This window comes from Gadus chalcogrammus, chromosome 12, assembly GCF_026213295.1.
Source record: "Gadus chalcogrammus isolate NIFS_2021 chromosome 12, NIFS_Gcha_1.0, whole genome shotgun sequence".
Lineage (NCBI taxonomy): Eukaryota > Metazoa > Chordata > Actinopteri > Gadiformes > Gadidae > Gadus > Gadus chalcogrammus.
Genome location: NC_079423.1, coordinates 10,453,052 through 10,468,478, shown reverse-complemented (window position 1 = coordinate 10,468,478; position 15,427 = coordinate 10,453,052). Strand labels below are relative to the sequence as shown.

Genomic DNA, 15,427 nt, shown 5'->3' with positions numbered 1-15,427 from the left:
GGACTCCTTATCCATGTAAACGATCATTGTGACATCTGAATTCATTAATTATCTGAAATACACTGTGTGTGCGTGTGATGTTAAATGTTTGAACCAAGGTTAACGGTTAAAGTGTCAGAGAATGGGTGGTGATTTTTTGACGTCCTCCCATGATCTGAAGTGAGCGTGCGTGTTTGTGTTGGTGAAAGTTTAAGAAATGTACAACTGTCGGTTCAGCTCTCTGGTGCTCCCTGCTGGCAGTATCACTATACTGTCCTCATGTTTCACAAAAATAGTTTTGAGAGACGTTGTCAGTTTTTGTATGTTGCTTAAATCCTCCAAAGCGGTTGGCAGTAAACATCAGGTCACGGTACGCCACGGTAGGCCACGGAGACAATGAGCTCGAGTTGAAAAAGAAAATGCTTACAGCACCTGGTATTCCCAGGCGGTCTCCCATCCAAGTACTAACCAGGCCCAACCCTGCTTAGCTTCCGAGATCAGACGAGATCGGGCGTGTTCAGGGTGGTATGGCCGTAAGCAAATAGTGCAGGCGCAAAACCAGGTTTTATACAGTAGCACATAAGGAGTGAGAAAGCTGCTGAGGCTCGACGTTACACTTTTACAAAAACAATCATTAGTTAGATATAAACGGCAGTAATTGATTCAGTAGGACTCCTTATCCATGTAAACGATCATTGTGACATCTGAATTCATTAATTATCTGAAATACACTGCGTGTGCGTGTGATGTTAAATGTTTGAACCAAGGTTAACGGTTAAAGTGTCAGAGAATGGGTGGTGATTTTTTGACATCCTCCCATGATCTGAAGTGAGCGTGCGTGTTTGTGTTGGTGAAAGTTTAAGAAATGTACAACTGTCGGTTCAGCTCTCTGGTGCTCCCTGCTGGCAGTATCACTATACTGTCCTCATGTTTCACAAAAATAGTTTTGAGAGACGTTGTCAGTTTTTGTATGTTGCTTAAATCCTCCAAAGCGGTTGGCAGTAAACATCAGGTCACGGTACGCCACGGAGTCAATGAGCTCGAGTTGAAAAAGAAAAAGCTTACAGCACCTGGTATTCCCAGGCGGTCTCCCATCCATGTACTAACCAGGCCCGACCCTGCTTAACTTCCGAGATCAGACGAGATCGGGCGTGTTCAGGGTGGTATGGCCGTAAGCAATTAGTGCAGGCGCAAAACCAGGTTTTATACAGTAGCACATAAGGAGTGAGAAAGCTGCTGAGGCTCGACGTTACACTCTTACAAAAACAATCATTAGTTAGATATAAACGGCAGTAATTGATTCAGTAGGACTCCTTATCCATGTAAACGATCATTGTGACATCTGAATTCATTAATTATCTGAAATACACTGCGTGTGCGTGTGATGTTAAATGTTTGAACCAAGGTTAACGGTTAAAGTGTCAGAGAATGGGTGATGATTTTTTGACGTCCTCCCATGATCTGAAGTGAGCGTGCGTGTTTGTGTTGGTGAAAGTTTAAGAAATGTACAACTGTCGGTTCAGCTCTCTGGTGCTCCCTGCTGGCAGTATCACTATACTGTCCTCATGTTTCACAAAAATAGTTTTGAGAGACGTTGTCAGTTTTTGTATGTTGCTTAAATCCTCCAAAGCGGTTGGCAGTAAACATCAGGTCACGGTACGCCACGGTAGGCCACGGAGGCAATGAGCTCGAGTTGAAAAAGAAAATGCTTACAGCACCTGGTATTCCCAGGCGGTCTCCCATCCAAGTACTAACCAGGCCCGACCCTGCTTAGCTTCCGAGATCAGACGAGATCGGGCGTGTTTTTTTTTTTCTTTTTTATTATCAAAAATAGATTCAATTTTATACAATTACACATTAATTTATACGTATATCAAATAAAAGTAAATGAAAAACAGTCCCACAAATTAAACCACCCTCAGAAACCGCACAAACAATTAACTAAGCACACTTTCTCTTTTAAATTAAAATAAGAACAACACAGCAAAAGCAGTATCTTTTCCCGAATACACTTACCCTCGAAATTAAACCGCCCCTCAATCCCAAAGCACAAACCGAATAGCCAAACACAGATTCTTTTAACCTCGACCATTTACCCACAAAATTAAACCACCCCTCATTCGAAAAAACCACACAAAACCAAAATCCCACAAAAAACCCCCCACTCTCCCACCTCCAAAAATAAGCCACCCCCTTTAAACCACCCAAATCAACCCCAAACGGTGCCCTGCTCAGTCATCCATACAATTCCATTCTCATTCACACCACATACTCCTGCGCTCTCTACAAACATACTCACAAACAAAGCCTCGTCCACAACATACAGCATTCGTAAGTGTCTTTTCCATTCATTCACAAACAGCCTCCATGCATCCAACTTTCTCCTTTCATACAGCGCAAAATCGCGTCTGTTAAAAATCGCCCTCCTTGCGAATCCAAAGATCATATTGATCATTTTCCAATTTCTATATTTCCTACTCACTCCCAAGAGTACAGACAATTCCCACCCCCGTTCCACCCAGCAGTCTCCCACACTGCACCCTCCCAGCAGCCCCTTGATTTTTCCCCAGAATTCCACTAGCTCGCAACTCTTTCCAATATGGCATTTCTTTTATATTCAGTTCTCATAACGTTCGCATTCAGGGAAAAAATAACCAATGCCATAAATAATAAAAAATAAAATAAGGAAAAACCAACGAAAAAGAGCCAGCTAGCACAATAACCTTCATCAAAAAAAATTAACAATTCTTATTCTTCTTCCCACTCCCCTCCGTTTTTTGCTTTGCGGACAGCCTTTTTTTCGCCTCCCTTAGCTCCTCCATGTCCATATCACTCCCCGAGCTCCCCTCCCTCACAGTATTATCAACAAAATCCCCACTCTCACCCACCTCATCATTGCCCCAAGTCATATTAAGTACAGTTTTCCCCGTCCCATCCCCAAACATTCTTACCCCTTCCCGTCTTTCACCTCTGCCTCTCACGCTCCTGTCTCCCTGCCGCCGCGGCAGGCCCTCGCTCCGCTCTCCCCTCAGGTCCGCAGGCTGGCCCGAGGTGAGCTCCTCCTCCAGCAACGTGGGGAATTCCTCCCCCCCAGAGACACCGTCCCGGTCCATGCTCGCGCCCATGCCCTCCTCCTCGTCCTCACCACCACCGTCATCCGGCGCCCCCGGTTCGTCACCATCCAGCTCGCCGCCGTCCTCCTCCGCCTCCTTCTCCACCGGGCATATACAGTCTCTCTCTCTCCTCCGGCATGTCAGACACTTTGCCACCCCAGTGGCACACTCCCGAGCGTAGTGGCCCTGGCATCCACAATTATGGCAGGTAAAATCCGGGCACTCACGCAGGATGTGGCCCGGCTGCATACAGCTCCTGCAAACCTTCATCTGGCGGTCGTGGATTACTCTAAAGTATTCAACACCCGTTGCGGTATTGAATTTAGTGGAATATGGCAAGGATTGCACGAGCTCATTAAATTTGACCCGTACAATCCTTGTACCATCGGCAATATTGGTGCCCGGCCACATCCTCCTCTTGATGGACGAAAGCGCCCGGACTCCCCACCCACTTAGTTTATCCAGGATTTCCGCATCAGAAATGTATGCTGGCAGGGTAAGAAAGGAAACCACCAGCTCGTCATTACATAGTTCTCTGGCAATAATCCTAGTGTTGTGTATTTTAAACCCATCGAGCAGACGGTCCTTCCCCCTCTCTCCGCACACCGTCACCTCCAGCTTCCCGAGGGCCAGCACCCTACAGGCCCTGATTTCTCCGCACACGACCGCCATAGCCTTCATTAATTCTCCTATGGGTATAACGTCCCCGCACTGCTCCACGCAAACCGTGAGCCTCCTCTCATACATGCGCTCTACCTTCTTAATCCCGTCCACTGTTTCTCCACCAGCCACCTGCTCTTGCCCGCCTCCAGCCGCCTTGCCGTTCCCATCTCCCCCGCTCTCTCCTTCTCTCCTTTCTCCTCCCGACTCCTCCGCAACACTCCTTCCTCCTCGCAACCCGCCAGCTTTTCCGTCCTCCTCCACCTCAAGTCCTGCTCCATTCACCGTCCCTCCAGCTCGCTGCCCGCCGGCACTCATTTCGCCCGGTGGCTTCGCCGAAGCTAGGCCCCGGATCATTCTCGCCTCCACCGTTGCAAACAAACAAAAATGACTGGAAAAGTATATATATAATAACTCAGGGCGATCCCCCAACAGTCTATGACTGCGGGGGACGAAAAAAAACACAAAATAACTGGGTTGTGACGTGTGTCCCGATAGGACTCACTATATTGATGCACCTAGCCGTTCCAGAATCACTCTAGAATCATGCTGTGACACCATGTTTTCAACAAGATCACCATATATATTGTGTATCTCTTATGATAAAGTAAATTAATTGCTTTATAACTTTTTGTGTATCTCATATCTTATGATAAAGAAAATTGGTTTCTTTATAACTTTTTGTGTATCTCTTATGATAAAGAAAATTGGTTTCTTTATAACTTATTGTGTATCAAGTATATTTTATGATAAGGTAAATTGATTACCTTATAACTTCTTCAATGCTTACATATATTTTATGATAAGGTAAATTGTTTACCTTATAACTTCTTCAATGCTTACATATATTTTATGATAAGGTAAATTGTTTACCTTATAACTTCTTCAATGCTTATATATATTTTAGGATAAAGAAAATTGGTTTCTTTATAACTGCTTGTGTGAAAGTAAATTGCTTACTTAGATTTTCTTATGTGTTAAGATTATGTGCCTTAAAATGTCTTACCATAGGGCTAACTGGTTACATTATATACATTTTTATGTAGTAAATTGAATGCTTAAACATGTCTCCTCGTGGAGAAACATTGGAGGAATACAAAGAACATGTGTCCCTTTAGACCCCATGATGTATGAACACAACTTCAAGCTCCTTGTGTTGCCCCTCGGGCAAAATAAGGGAAACTCTGGAACGTTTATCAAAGGATCTTTTGTTATCAGGAGAGTAAAACAGAGAAATCTGCAGAGAACTCTCACTCTCTAGCTCGTGCTCTCTGGGTCTTTTTGGTTCTTCTGCTGCTGGTGTGGTGCCGTGTGTTCTCGCTCTGCTCTGCTCCTGCTCTTCTGCTTCCAAAAAACAGCGGCCTTCATAGCAATAGGTTTTTTAGCTTAAAAAGACTCTGACACCGTAAGCGCTCGGTTCAGACTCTGTTTTCTTTTTAGTTTAGATTTAGAAAATCCAACCTCAAGCTCCTCTTGACGAAAAGTTGGTGGTTTAGTCCTAGAACCGTCTTCCCGAAAGAAAAAGGCAGCTCTCGGGGTCGTGCGTTGTATTGAGGCACGAGAGTTTGCTTGAACGTAAAATTCCTGGGCTCCACTCGGGAAACGTTGGTAGTGTAGATCTAAAAACCCACCTGCCTTGAGCTCCTCTCGAGAATAGCTGGTGGCTTTTTAGTAGATTTAGTCATAAAACACCGTCCTCGAGCCACTCGAGTGCATTTGGTAGTTTTAATAGGATTCCCCTCCCCTACTTACAAGCGCTGCCTACCCCTCCTGGGTAAGGCTCAATTAGGATCCCCTCTTAGAATTAGCAATAGTTTAGGTTAAAAGTCCTGTCCATTCTTCATCTATTTTCTTCTTCTTTTTACTGTCTTTTCTTTTCAAATCTATACTCAGTTGTAAAAGTTATTTTGTCTATTGGACCTAATAATAAATCTACCTGACTACATTTGTAGTAGGTTAACTCAATCGTTCGAGTCCTTTTCCCTGTCGACTCCTCGACACAGGCAAAGCAGAACGACACGCGCTCTCCCAGCTGATCCCCTCACGGTGAGTGGCGCATTGTACAGGCAATGGTTGATTGTGACTGACGTGTATAGGGGGTGACAAGGCAAAAAAGATACATCATCATTTCGTGTTAACTATTATTATTGTATTCGAGAGACTTTGGTCCCGCTAAAACGGACGGGTCTGAATTTGTATTAAAGTAAAACTGTTGTGAAGGGACTTAACAGAGTGACCTGGGTCGGACCGTATCACGACTGAGCCGAGCCGGACCGAGCGCCTCCGTGAAACCGACGATTCACGGAGACAAGCGGGCTCGACCTAGGTTGGTCCCGGGGAGCGTACGTGCGACACCCAGACTCACACACACACAAAACACAAAGCACACCCCTGCGGAGCGGTGTGTGTGTGTCGTACGCGATCGTTCCTATAAATCACCGCGAGTGCGGTGTCCAACACTCGACAGTTGTTAGACCAGATAGCAACACTCCAAAATTCTCTCCACCAGAACAAACAATTTACCATGCGGCTGTCCAAAAAAACACTACGTACTCCGACACTGTAGGGGGCGTCAGGGTGGTATGGCCGTAAGCAATTAGTGCAGGCGCAAAACCAGGTTTTATACAGTAGCACATAAGGAGTGAGAAAGCTGCTGAGGCTCGACGTTACACTCTTACAAAAACAATCATTAGTTAGATATAAACGGCAGTAATTGATTCAGTAGTACTCCTTATCCATGTAAACGATCATTGTGACATCTGAATTCATTAATTATCTGAAATACACTGCGTGTGCGTGTGATGTTAAATGTTTGAACCAAGGTTAACGGTTAAAGTGTCAGAGAATGGGTGGTGATTTTTTGACGTCCTCCCATGATCTGAAGTGAGCGTGCGTGTTTGTGTTGGTGAAAGTTTAAGAAATGTACAACTGTTGTTTCAGCTCTCTGGTGCTCCCTGCTGGCAGTATCACTATACTGTCCTCATGTTTCACAAAAATAGTTTTGAGAGACGTTGTCAGTTTTTGTATGTTGCTTAAATCCTCCAAAGCGGTTGGCAGTAAACATCAGGTCACGGTACGCCACGGTAGGCCACGGAGGCAATGAGCTCGAGTTGAAAAAGAAAAAGCTTACAGCACCTGGTATTCCCAGGCGGTCTCCCATCCAAGTACTAACCAGGCCCGACCCTGCATAGCTTCCGAGATCAGACGAGATCGGGCGTGTTCAGGGTGGTATGGCCGTAAGCATTTAGTGCAGGCGCAAAACCAGGTTTTATACAGTAGCACATAAGGAGTGAGAAAGCTGCTGAGGCTCGACGTTACACTTTTACAAAAACAATCATTAGTTAGATATAAACGGCAGTAATTGATTCAGTAGGACTCCTTATCCATGTAAACGATCATTGTGACATCTGAATTCATTAATTATCTGAAATACACTGCGTGTGCGTGTGATGTTAAATGTTTGAACCAAGGTTAACGGTTAAAGTGTAAGAGAATGGGTGGTGATTTTTTGACGTCCTCCCATGATCTGAAGTGAGCGTGCGTGTTTGTGTTGGTGAAAGTTTAAGAAATGTACAACTGTCGGTTCAGCTCTCTGGTGCTCCCTGCTGGCAGTATCACTATACTGTCCTCATGTTTCACAAAAATAGTTTTGAGAGACGTTGTCAGTTTTTGTATGTTGCTTAAATCCTCCAAAGCGGTTGGCAGTAAACATCAGGTCACGGTACGCCACGGTAGGCCACGGAGGCAATGAGCTCGAGTTGAAAAAGAAAAAGCTTACAGCACCTGGTATTCCCAGGCGGTCTCCCATCCAAGTACTAACCAGGCCCGACCCTGCTTAGCTTCCGAGATCAGACGAGATCGGGCGTGTTCAGGGTGGTATGGCCGTAAGCAATTAGTGCAGGCGCAAAACCAGGTTTTATACAGTAGCACATAAGGAGTGAGAAAGCTGCTGAGGCTCGACGTTACACTCTTACAAAAACAATCATTAGTTAGATATAAACGGCAGTAATTGATTCAGTAGGACTCCTTATCCATGTAAACGATCATTGTGACATCTGAATTCATTAATTATCTGAAATACACTGCGTGTGCGTGTGATGTTAAATGTTTGAACCAAGGTTAACGGTTAAAGTGTCAGAGAATGGGTGGTGATTTTTTGACGTCCTCCCATGATCTGAAGTGAGCGTGCGTGTTTGTGTTGGTGAAAGTTTAAGAAATGTACAACTGTCGGTTCAGCTCTCTGGTGCTCCCTGCTGGCAGTATCACTATACTGTCCTCATGTTTCACAAAAATAGTTTTGAGAGACGTTGTCAGTTTTTGTATGTTGCTTAAATCCTCCAAAGCGGTTGGCAGTAAACATCAGGTCACGGTACGCCACGGTAGGCCACGGAGGCAATGAGCTCGAGTTGAAAAAGAAAAAGCTTACAGCACCTGGTATTCCCAGGCGGTCTCCCATCCAAGTACTAACCAGGCCCGACCCTGCATAGCTGCCGAGATCAGACGAGATCGGGCGTGTTCAGGGTGGTATGGCCGTAAGCATTTAGTGCAGGCGCAAAACCAGGTTTTATACAGTAGCACATAAGGAGTGAGAAAGCTGCTGAGGCTCGACGTTACACTTTTACAAAAACAATCATTAGTTAGATATAAACGGCAGTAATTGATTCAGTAGGACTCCTTATCCATGTAAACGATCATTGTGACATCTGAATTCATTAATTATCTGAAATACACTGCGTGTGCGTGTGATGTTAAATGTTTGAACCAAGGTTAACGGTTAAAGTGTAAGAGAATGGGTGGTGATTTTTTGACGTCCTCCCGTGATCTGAAGTGAGCGTGCGTGTTTGTGTTGGTGAAAGTTTAAGAAATGTACAACTGTCGGTTCAGCTCTCTGGTGCTCCCTGCTGGCAGTATCACTATACTGTCCTCATGTTTCACAAAAATAGTTTTGAGAGACGTTGTCAGTTTTTGTATGTTGCTTAATTCCTCCAAAGCGGTTGGCAGTAAACATCAGGTCACGGTACGCCACGGTAGGCCACGGAGGCAATGAGCTCGAGTTGAAAAAGAAAAAGCTTACAGCACCTGGTATTCCCAGGCGGTCTCCCATCTAAGTACTAACCAGGCCCGACCCTGCTTAGCTTCCGAGATCAGACGAGATCGGGCGTGTTCAGGGTGGTATGGCCGTAAGCAATTAGTGCAGGCGCAAAACCAGGTTTTATACAGTAGCACATAAGGAGTGAGAAAGCTGCTGAGACTCGACGTTACACTCTTACAAAAACAATCATTAGTTAGATATAAACGGCTGTAATTGATTCAGTAGGACTCCTTATCCATGTAAACGATCATTGTGACATCTGAATTCATTAATTATCTGAAATACACTGCGTGTGCGTGTGATGTTAAATGTTTGAACCAAGGTTAACGGTTAAAGTGTCAGAGAATGGGTGGTGATTTTTTGACGTCCTCCCATGATCTGAAGTGAGCGTGCGTGTTTGTGTTGGTGAAAGTTTAAGAAATGTACAACTGTCGTTTCAGCTCTCTGGTGCTCCCTGCTGGCAGTATCACTATACTGTCCTCATGTTTCACAAAAATAGTTTTGAGAGACGTTGTCAGTTTTTGTATGTTGCTTAAATCCTCCAAAGCGGTTGGCAGTAAACATCAGGTCACGGTACGCCACGGTAGGCCACGGAGGCAATGAGCTCGAGTTGAAAAAGAAAAAGCTTACAGCACCTGGTATTCCCAGGCGGTCTCCCATCCATGTACTAACCAGGCCCGACCCTGCATAGCTTCCAAGATCAGACGAGATCGGGCGTGTTCAGGGTGGTATGGCCGTAAGCATTTAGTGCAGGCGCAAAACCAGGTTTTATACAGTAGCACATAAGGAGTGAGAAAGCTGCTGAGGCTCGACGTTACACTTTTACAAAAACAATCATTAGTTAGATATAAACGGCAGTAATTGATTCAGTAGGACTCCTTATCCATGTAAACGATCATTGTGACATCTGAATTCATTAATTATCTGAAATACACTGCGTGTGCGTGTGATGTTAAATGTTTGAACCAAGGTTAACGGTTAAAGTGTAAGAGAATGGGTGGTGATTTTTTGACGTCCTCCCATGATCTGAAGTGAGCGTGCGTGTTTGTGTTGGTGAAAGTTTAAGAAATGTACAACTGTCGGTTCAGCTCTCTGGTGCTCCCTGCTGGCAGTATCACTATACTGTCCTCATGTTTCACAAAAATAGTTTTGAGAGACGTTGTCAGTTTTTGTATGTTGCTTAAATCCTCCAAAGCGGTTGGCAGTAAACATCAGGTCACGGTACGCCACGGTAGGCCACGGAGGCAATGAGCTCGAGTTGAAAAAGAAAAAGCTTACCGCACCTGGTATTCCCAGGCGGTCTCCCATCCAAGTACTAACCAGGCCCGACCCTGCATAGCTTCCGAGATCAGACGAGATCGGGCGTGTTCAGGGTGGTATGGCCGTAAGCATTTAGTGCAGGCGCAAAACCAGGTTTTATACAGTAGCACATAAGGAGTGAGAAAGCTGCTGAGGCTCGACGTTACACTTTTACAAAAACAATCATTAGTTAGATATAAACGGCAGTAATTGATTCAGTAGGACTCCTTATCCATGTAAACGATCATTGTGACATCTGAATTCATTAATTATCTGAAATACACTGCGTGTGCGTGTGATGTTAAATGTTTGAACCAAGGTTAACGGTTAAAGTGTAAGAGAATGGGTGGTGATTTTTTGACGTCCTCCCATGATCTGAAGTGAGCGTGCGTGTTTGTGTTGGTGAAAGTTTAAGAAATGTACAACTGTCGGTTCAGCTCTCTGGTGCTCCCTGCTGGCAGTATCACTATACTGTCCTCATGTTTCACAATAATTGTTTTGAGAGACGTTGTCAGTTTTTGTATGTTGCTTAAATCCTCCAAAGCGGTTGGCAGTAAACATCAGGTCACGGTACGCCACGGTAGGCCACGGAGGCAATGAGCTCGAGTTGAAAAAGAAAAAGCTTACAGCACCTGGTATTCCCAGGCGGTCTCCCATCCAAGTACTAACCAGGCCCGACCATGCTTAGCTTCCGAGATCAGACGAGATCGGGCGTGTTTTTTTTTTCTTTTTAGTGACACCCGTCACTACTTACAGCAACCTGGGCTTCTGAGGAGGTCTCCCATCCAAGTACTAACCAGGCCCGACCCTGCTTAGCTTCCGAGATCAGACGAGATCGGGCGTGTTCAGGGTGGTATGGCCGTAAGCAATTAGTGCAGGCGCAAAACCAGGTTTTATACAGTAGCACATAAGGAATGAGAAAGCTGCTGAGGCTCGACGTTACACTCTTACAAAAACAATCATTAGTTAGATATAAACGGCAGTAATTGATTCAGTAGGACTCCTTATCCATGTAAACGATCATTGTGACATCTGAATTCATTAATTATCTGAAATACACTGCGTGTGCGTGTGATGTTAAATGTTTGAACCAAGGTTAACGGTTAAAGTGTCAGAGAATGGGTGGTGATTTTTTGACGTCCTCCCATGATCTGAAGTGAGCGTGCGTGTTTGTGTTGGTGAAAGTTTAAGAAATGTACAACTGTCGTTTCAGCTCTCTGGTGCTCCCTGCTGGCAGTATCACTATACTGTCCTCATGTTTCACAAAAATAGTTTTGAGAGACGTTGTCAGTTTTTGTATGTTGCTTAAATCCTCCAAAGCGGTTGGCAGTAAACATCAGGTCACGGTACGCCACGGTAGGCCACGGAGGCAATGAGCTCGAGTTGAAAAAGAAAAAGCTTACAGCACCTGGTATTCCCAGGCGGTCTCCCATCCAAGTACTAACCAGGCCCGACCCTGCAAAGCATCCGAGATCAGACGAGATCGGGCGTGTTCAGGGTGGTATGGCCGTAAACATTTAGTGCAGGCGCAAAACCAGGTTTTATACAGTAGCACATAAGGAGTGAGAAAGCTGCTGAGGCTCGACGTTACACTTTTACAAAAACAATCATTCGTTAGATATAAACGGCAGTAATTGATTCAGTAGGACTCCTTATCCATGTAAACGATCATTGTGACATCTGAATTCATTAATTATCTGAAATACACTGCGTGTGCGTGTGATGTTAAATGTTTGAACCAAGGTTAACGGTTAAAGTGTAAGAGAATGGGTGGTGATTTTTTGACGTCCTCCCATGATCTGAAGTGAGCGTGCGTGTTTGTGTTGGTGAAAGTTTAAGAAATGTACAACTGTCGGTTCAGCTCTCTGGTGCTCCCTGCTGGCAGTATCACTATACTGTCCTCATGTTTCACAAAAATAGTTTTGAGAGACGTTGTCATTTTTTGTATGTTGCTTAAATCCTCCAAAGCGGTTGGCAGTAAACATCAGGTCACGGTACGCCACGGTAGGCCACGGAGGCAATGAGCTGGAGTTGAAAAAGAAAAAGCTTACTGCACCTGTTATTCCCAGGCGGTCTCCCATCCAAGTACTAACCAGGCCCGACCCTCCTTAACTTCCGAGATCAGACTAGATCGGGCGTGTTCAGGGTGGTATGGCCGTAAGCAATTAGTGCAGGCGCAAAACCAGGTTTTATACAGTAGCACATAAGGAGTGAGAAAGCTGCTGAGGCTCGACATTACACTTTTACAAAAACAATCATTAGTTAGATATAAACGGCAGTAATTGATTCAGTAGGACTCCTTATCCATGTAAACGATCATTGTGACATCTGAATTCATTAATTATCTGAAATACACTGCGTGTGCGTGTGATGTTAAATGTTTGAACCAAGGTTAACGGTTAAAGTGTCAGAGAATGGGTGGTGATTTTTTGACGTCCTCCCATGATCTGAAGTGAGCGTGCGTGTTTGTGTTGGTGAAAGTTTAAGAAATGTACAACTGTCGGTTCAGCTCTCTGGTGCTCCCTGCTGGCAGTATCACTATACTGTCCTCATGTTTCACAAAATAGTTTTGAGAGACGTTGTCAGTTTTTGTATGTTGCTTAAATCCTCCAAAGCGGTTGGCAGTAAACATCAGGTCACGGTACGCCACGGTAGGCCACGGAGGCAATGAGCTCGAGTTGAAAAAGAAAAAGCTTACAGCACCTGGTATTCCCAGGCGGTCTCCCATCCTAGTACTAACCAGGCCCGACCCTGCTTAGCTTCCGAGATCAGACGAGATCGGGCGTGTTCAGGGTGGTATGGCCGTAAGCATTTAGTGCAGGCGCAAAACCAGGTTTTATACAGTAGCACATAAGGAGTGAGAAAGCTGCTGAGGCTCGACGTTACACTTTTACAAAAACAATCATTAGTTAGATATAAACGGCAGTAATTGATTCAGTAGGACTCCTTATCCATGTAAACGATCATTGTGACATCTGAATTCATTAATTATCTGAATACACTGCGTGTGCGTGTGATGTTAAATGTTTGAACCAAGGTTAACGGTTAAAGTGTAAGAGAATGGGTGGTGATTTTTTGACGTCCTCCCATGATCTGAAGTGAGCGTGCGTGTTTGTGTTGGTGAAAGTTTAAGAAATGTACAACTGTCGGTTCAGCTCTCTGGTGCTCCCTGCTGGCAGTATCACTATACTGTCCTCATGTTTCACAAAAATAGTTTTGAGAGACGTTGTCAGTTTTTGTATGTTGCTTAAATCCTCCAAAGCGGTTGGCAGTAAACATCAGGTCACGGTACGCCACGGTAGGCCACGGAGGCAATGAGCTCGAGTTGAAAAAGAAAAAGCTTACAGCACCTGGTATTCCCAGGCGGTCTCCCATCCAAGTACAAACCAGGCCCGACCCTGCTTAGCTTCCGAGATCAGACGAGATCGGGCGTGTTCAGGGTGGTATGGCCGTAAGCAATTAGTGCAGGCGCAAAACCAGGTTTTATACAGTAGCACATAAGGAGTGAGAAAGCTGCTGAGGCTCGACGTTACACTCTTACAAAAACAATCATTAGTTAGATATAAACGGCAGTAATTGATTCAGTAGGACTCCTTATCCATGTAAACGATCATTGTGACATCTGAATTCATTAATTATCTGAAATACACTGCGTGTGCGTGTGATGTTAAATGTTTGAACCAAGGTTAACGGTTAAAGTGTCAGAGAATGGGTGGTGATTTTTTGACGTCCTCCCATGATCTGAAGTGAGCGTGCGTGTTTGTGTTGGTGAAAGTTTAAGAAATGTACAACTGTCGGTTCAGCTCTCTGGTGCTCCCTGCTGGCAGTATCACTATACTGTCCTCATGTTTCACAAAAATAGTTTTGAGAGACGTTGTCAGTTTTTGTATGTTGCTTAAATCCTCCAAAGCGGTTGGCAGTAAACATCAGGTCACGGTACGCCACGGTAGGCCGCGGAGTCAATGAGCTCGAGTTGAAAAAGAAAAATCTAACAGCACCTGGTATTCCCAGGCGGTCTCCCATCCAAGTACTAACCAGGCCCGACCCTGCTTAGCTTCCGAGATCAGACGAGATCGGGCGTGTTCAGGGTGGTATGGCCGTAAGCAATTAGTGCAGGCGCAAAACCAGGTTTTATACAGTAGCACATTAGGAGTGTGAAAGCTGCTGAGGCTCGACGTTACACTTTTACAAAAACAATCATTAGTTAGATATAAACGGCAGTAATTGATTCAGTAGGACTCCTTATCCATGTAAACGATCATTGTGACATCTGAATTCATTAATTATCTGAAATACACTGCGTGTGCGTGTGATGTTAAATGTTTGAACCAAGGTTAACGGTTAAAGTGTCAGAGAATGGGTGGTGATTTTTTGACGTCCTCCCATGATCTGAAGTGAGCGTGCGTGTTTGTGTTGGTGAAAGTTTAAGAAATGTACAACTGTCGTTTCAGCTCTCTGGTGCTCCCTGCTGGCAGTATCACTATACTGTCCTCATGTTTCACAAAAATAGTTTTGAGAGACGTTGTCATTTTTTGTATGTTGCTTAAATCCTCCAAAGCGGTTGGCAGTAAACATCAGGTCACGGTACGCCACGGTAGGCCACGGAGGCAATGAGCTCGAGTTGAAAAAGAATACGCTTACAGCACATGTTATTCCCAGGCGGTCTCCCATCCAAGTACTAACCAGTCCCGACCCTCCTTAACTTCCGAGATCAGACGAGATCGGGCGTGTTCAGGGTGGTATGGCCGTAAGCAATTAGTGCAGGCGCAAAACCAGGTTTTATACAGTAGCACATAAGGAGTGAGAAAGCTGCTGAGGCTCGACATTACACTTTTACAAAAACAATCATTAGTTAGATATAAACGGCAGTAATTGATTCAGTAGGACTCCTTATCCATGTAAACGATCATTGTGACATCTGAATTCATTAATTATCTGAAATACACTGCGTGTGCGTGTGATGTTAAATGTTTGAACCAAGGTTAACGGTTAAAGTGTCAGAGAATGGGTGGTGATTTTTTGACGTCCTCCCATGATCTGAAGTGAGCGTGCGTGTTTGTGTTGGTGAAAGTTTAAGAAATGTACAACTGTCGGTTCAGCTCTCTGGTGCTCCCTGCTGGCAGTATCACTATACTGTCCTCATGTTTCACAAAAATAGTTTTGAGAGACGTTGTCAGTTTTTGTATGTTGCTTAAATCCTCCAAAGCGGTTGGCAGTAAACATCAGGTCACGGTACGCCACGGTAGGCCACGGAGGCAATGAGCTCGAGTTGAAAAAGAAAAAG

General features: G+C 44.7%; 16 non-coding genes across 16 annotated transcripts in view; all 16 read right to left on the bottom strand.

Moving 5' to 3' along the window:
* Window positions 1-399: 399 nt before the first annotated feature.
* On the bottom strand, window positions 400-518 carry LOC130396532 (5S ribosomal RNA). Its single transcript, XR_008899162.1, has one exon. It is a non-coding gene; the product is annotated as a 5S ribosomal RNA (ribosomal RNA).
* A 519-nt stretch (window positions 519-1,037) lies between these two features.
* On the bottom strand, window positions 1,038-1,156 carry LOC130399964 (5S ribosomal RNA). The gene has a single exon (XR_008902454.1). It is a non-coding gene; the product is annotated as a 5S ribosomal RNA (ribosomal RNA).
* Window positions 1,157-6,875: 5,719 nt separating this feature from the next.
* LOC130400714 (5S ribosomal RNA) lies at window positions 6,876-6,994 on the bottom strand. Its single transcript, XR_008903190.1, has one exon. It is a non-coding gene; the product is annotated as a 5S ribosomal RNA (ribosomal RNA).
* Window positions 6,995-7,523: 529 nt separating this feature from the next.
* Window positions 7,524-7,642, bottom strand: LOC130398348 (5S ribosomal RNA). The gene has a single exon (XR_008900923.1). It is a non-coding gene; the product is annotated as a 5S ribosomal RNA (ribosomal RNA).
* Window positions 7,643-8,171: 529 nt separating this feature from the next.
* LOC130401235 (5S ribosomal RNA) lies at window positions 8,172-8,290 on the bottom strand. The gene has a single exon (XR_008903700.1). It is a non-coding gene; the product is annotated as a 5S ribosomal RNA (ribosomal RNA).
* Window positions 8,291-8,819: 529 nt separating this feature from the next.
* LOC130399686 (5S ribosomal RNA) lies at window positions 8,820-8,938 on the bottom strand. The gene has a single exon (XR_008902189.1). It is a non-coding gene; the product is annotated as a 5S ribosomal RNA (ribosomal RNA).
* Window positions 8,939-9,467: 529 nt separating this feature from the next.
* On the bottom strand, window positions 9,468-9,586 carry LOC130395243 (5S ribosomal RNA). The gene has a single exon (XR_008898322.1). It is a non-coding gene; the product is annotated as a 5S ribosomal RNA (ribosomal RNA).
* Window positions 9,587-10,115: 529 nt separating this feature from the next.
* LOC130394557 (5S ribosomal RNA) lies at window positions 10,116-10,234 on the bottom strand. The gene has a single exon (XR_008897704.1). It is a non-coding gene; the product is annotated as a 5S ribosomal RNA (ribosomal RNA).
* Window positions 10,235-10,890: 656 nt separating this feature from the next.
* On the bottom strand, window positions 10,891-11,010 carry LOC130394179 (5S ribosomal RNA). Its single transcript, XR_008897363.1, has one exon. It is a non-coding gene; the product is annotated as a 5S ribosomal RNA (ribosomal RNA).
* A 529-nt stretch (window positions 11,011-11,539) lies between these two features.
* On the bottom strand, window positions 11,540-11,658 carry LOC130395586 (5S ribosomal RNA). Its single transcript, XR_008898629.1, has one exon. It is a non-coding gene; the product is annotated as a 5S ribosomal RNA (ribosomal RNA).
* A 529-nt stretch (window positions 11,659-12,187) lies between these two features.
* On the bottom strand, window positions 12,188-12,306 carry LOC130395625 (5S ribosomal RNA). Its single transcript, XR_008898663.1, has one exon. It is a non-coding gene; the product is annotated as a 5S ribosomal RNA (ribosomal RNA).
* Window positions 12,307-12,834: 528 nt separating this feature from the next.
* On the bottom strand, window positions 12,835-12,953 carry LOC130396396 (5S ribosomal RNA). Its single transcript, XR_008899039.1, has one exon. It is a non-coding gene; the product is annotated as a 5S ribosomal RNA (ribosomal RNA).
* Window positions 12,954-13,481: 528 nt separating this feature from the next.
* On the bottom strand, window positions 13,482-13,600 carry LOC130399949 (5S ribosomal RNA). The gene has a single exon (XR_008902440.1). It is a non-coding gene; the product is annotated as a 5S ribosomal RNA (ribosomal RNA).
* A 529-nt stretch (window positions 13,601-14,129) lies between these two features.
* Window positions 14,130-14,248, bottom strand: LOC130401133 (5S ribosomal RNA). The gene has a single exon (XR_008903591.1). It is a non-coding gene; the product is annotated as a 5S ribosomal RNA (ribosomal RNA).
* A 529-nt stretch (window positions 14,249-14,777) lies between these two features.
* On the bottom strand, window positions 14,778-14,896 carry LOC130395856 (5S ribosomal RNA). The gene has a single exon (XR_008898861.1). It is a non-coding gene; the product is annotated as a 5S ribosomal RNA (ribosomal RNA).
* Window positions 14,897-15,425: 529 nt separating this feature from the next.
* Window positions 15,426-15,427, bottom strand: part of LOC130400352 (5S ribosomal RNA) — a 119-nt gene continuing 117 nt past the window's right edge. The window contains exon 1 of the ribosomal RNA XR_008902831.1: window positions 15,426-15,427. This exon is cut by the window's right edge and continues 117 nt beyond it. This is a non-coding gene — a ribosomal RNA (5S ribosomal RNA).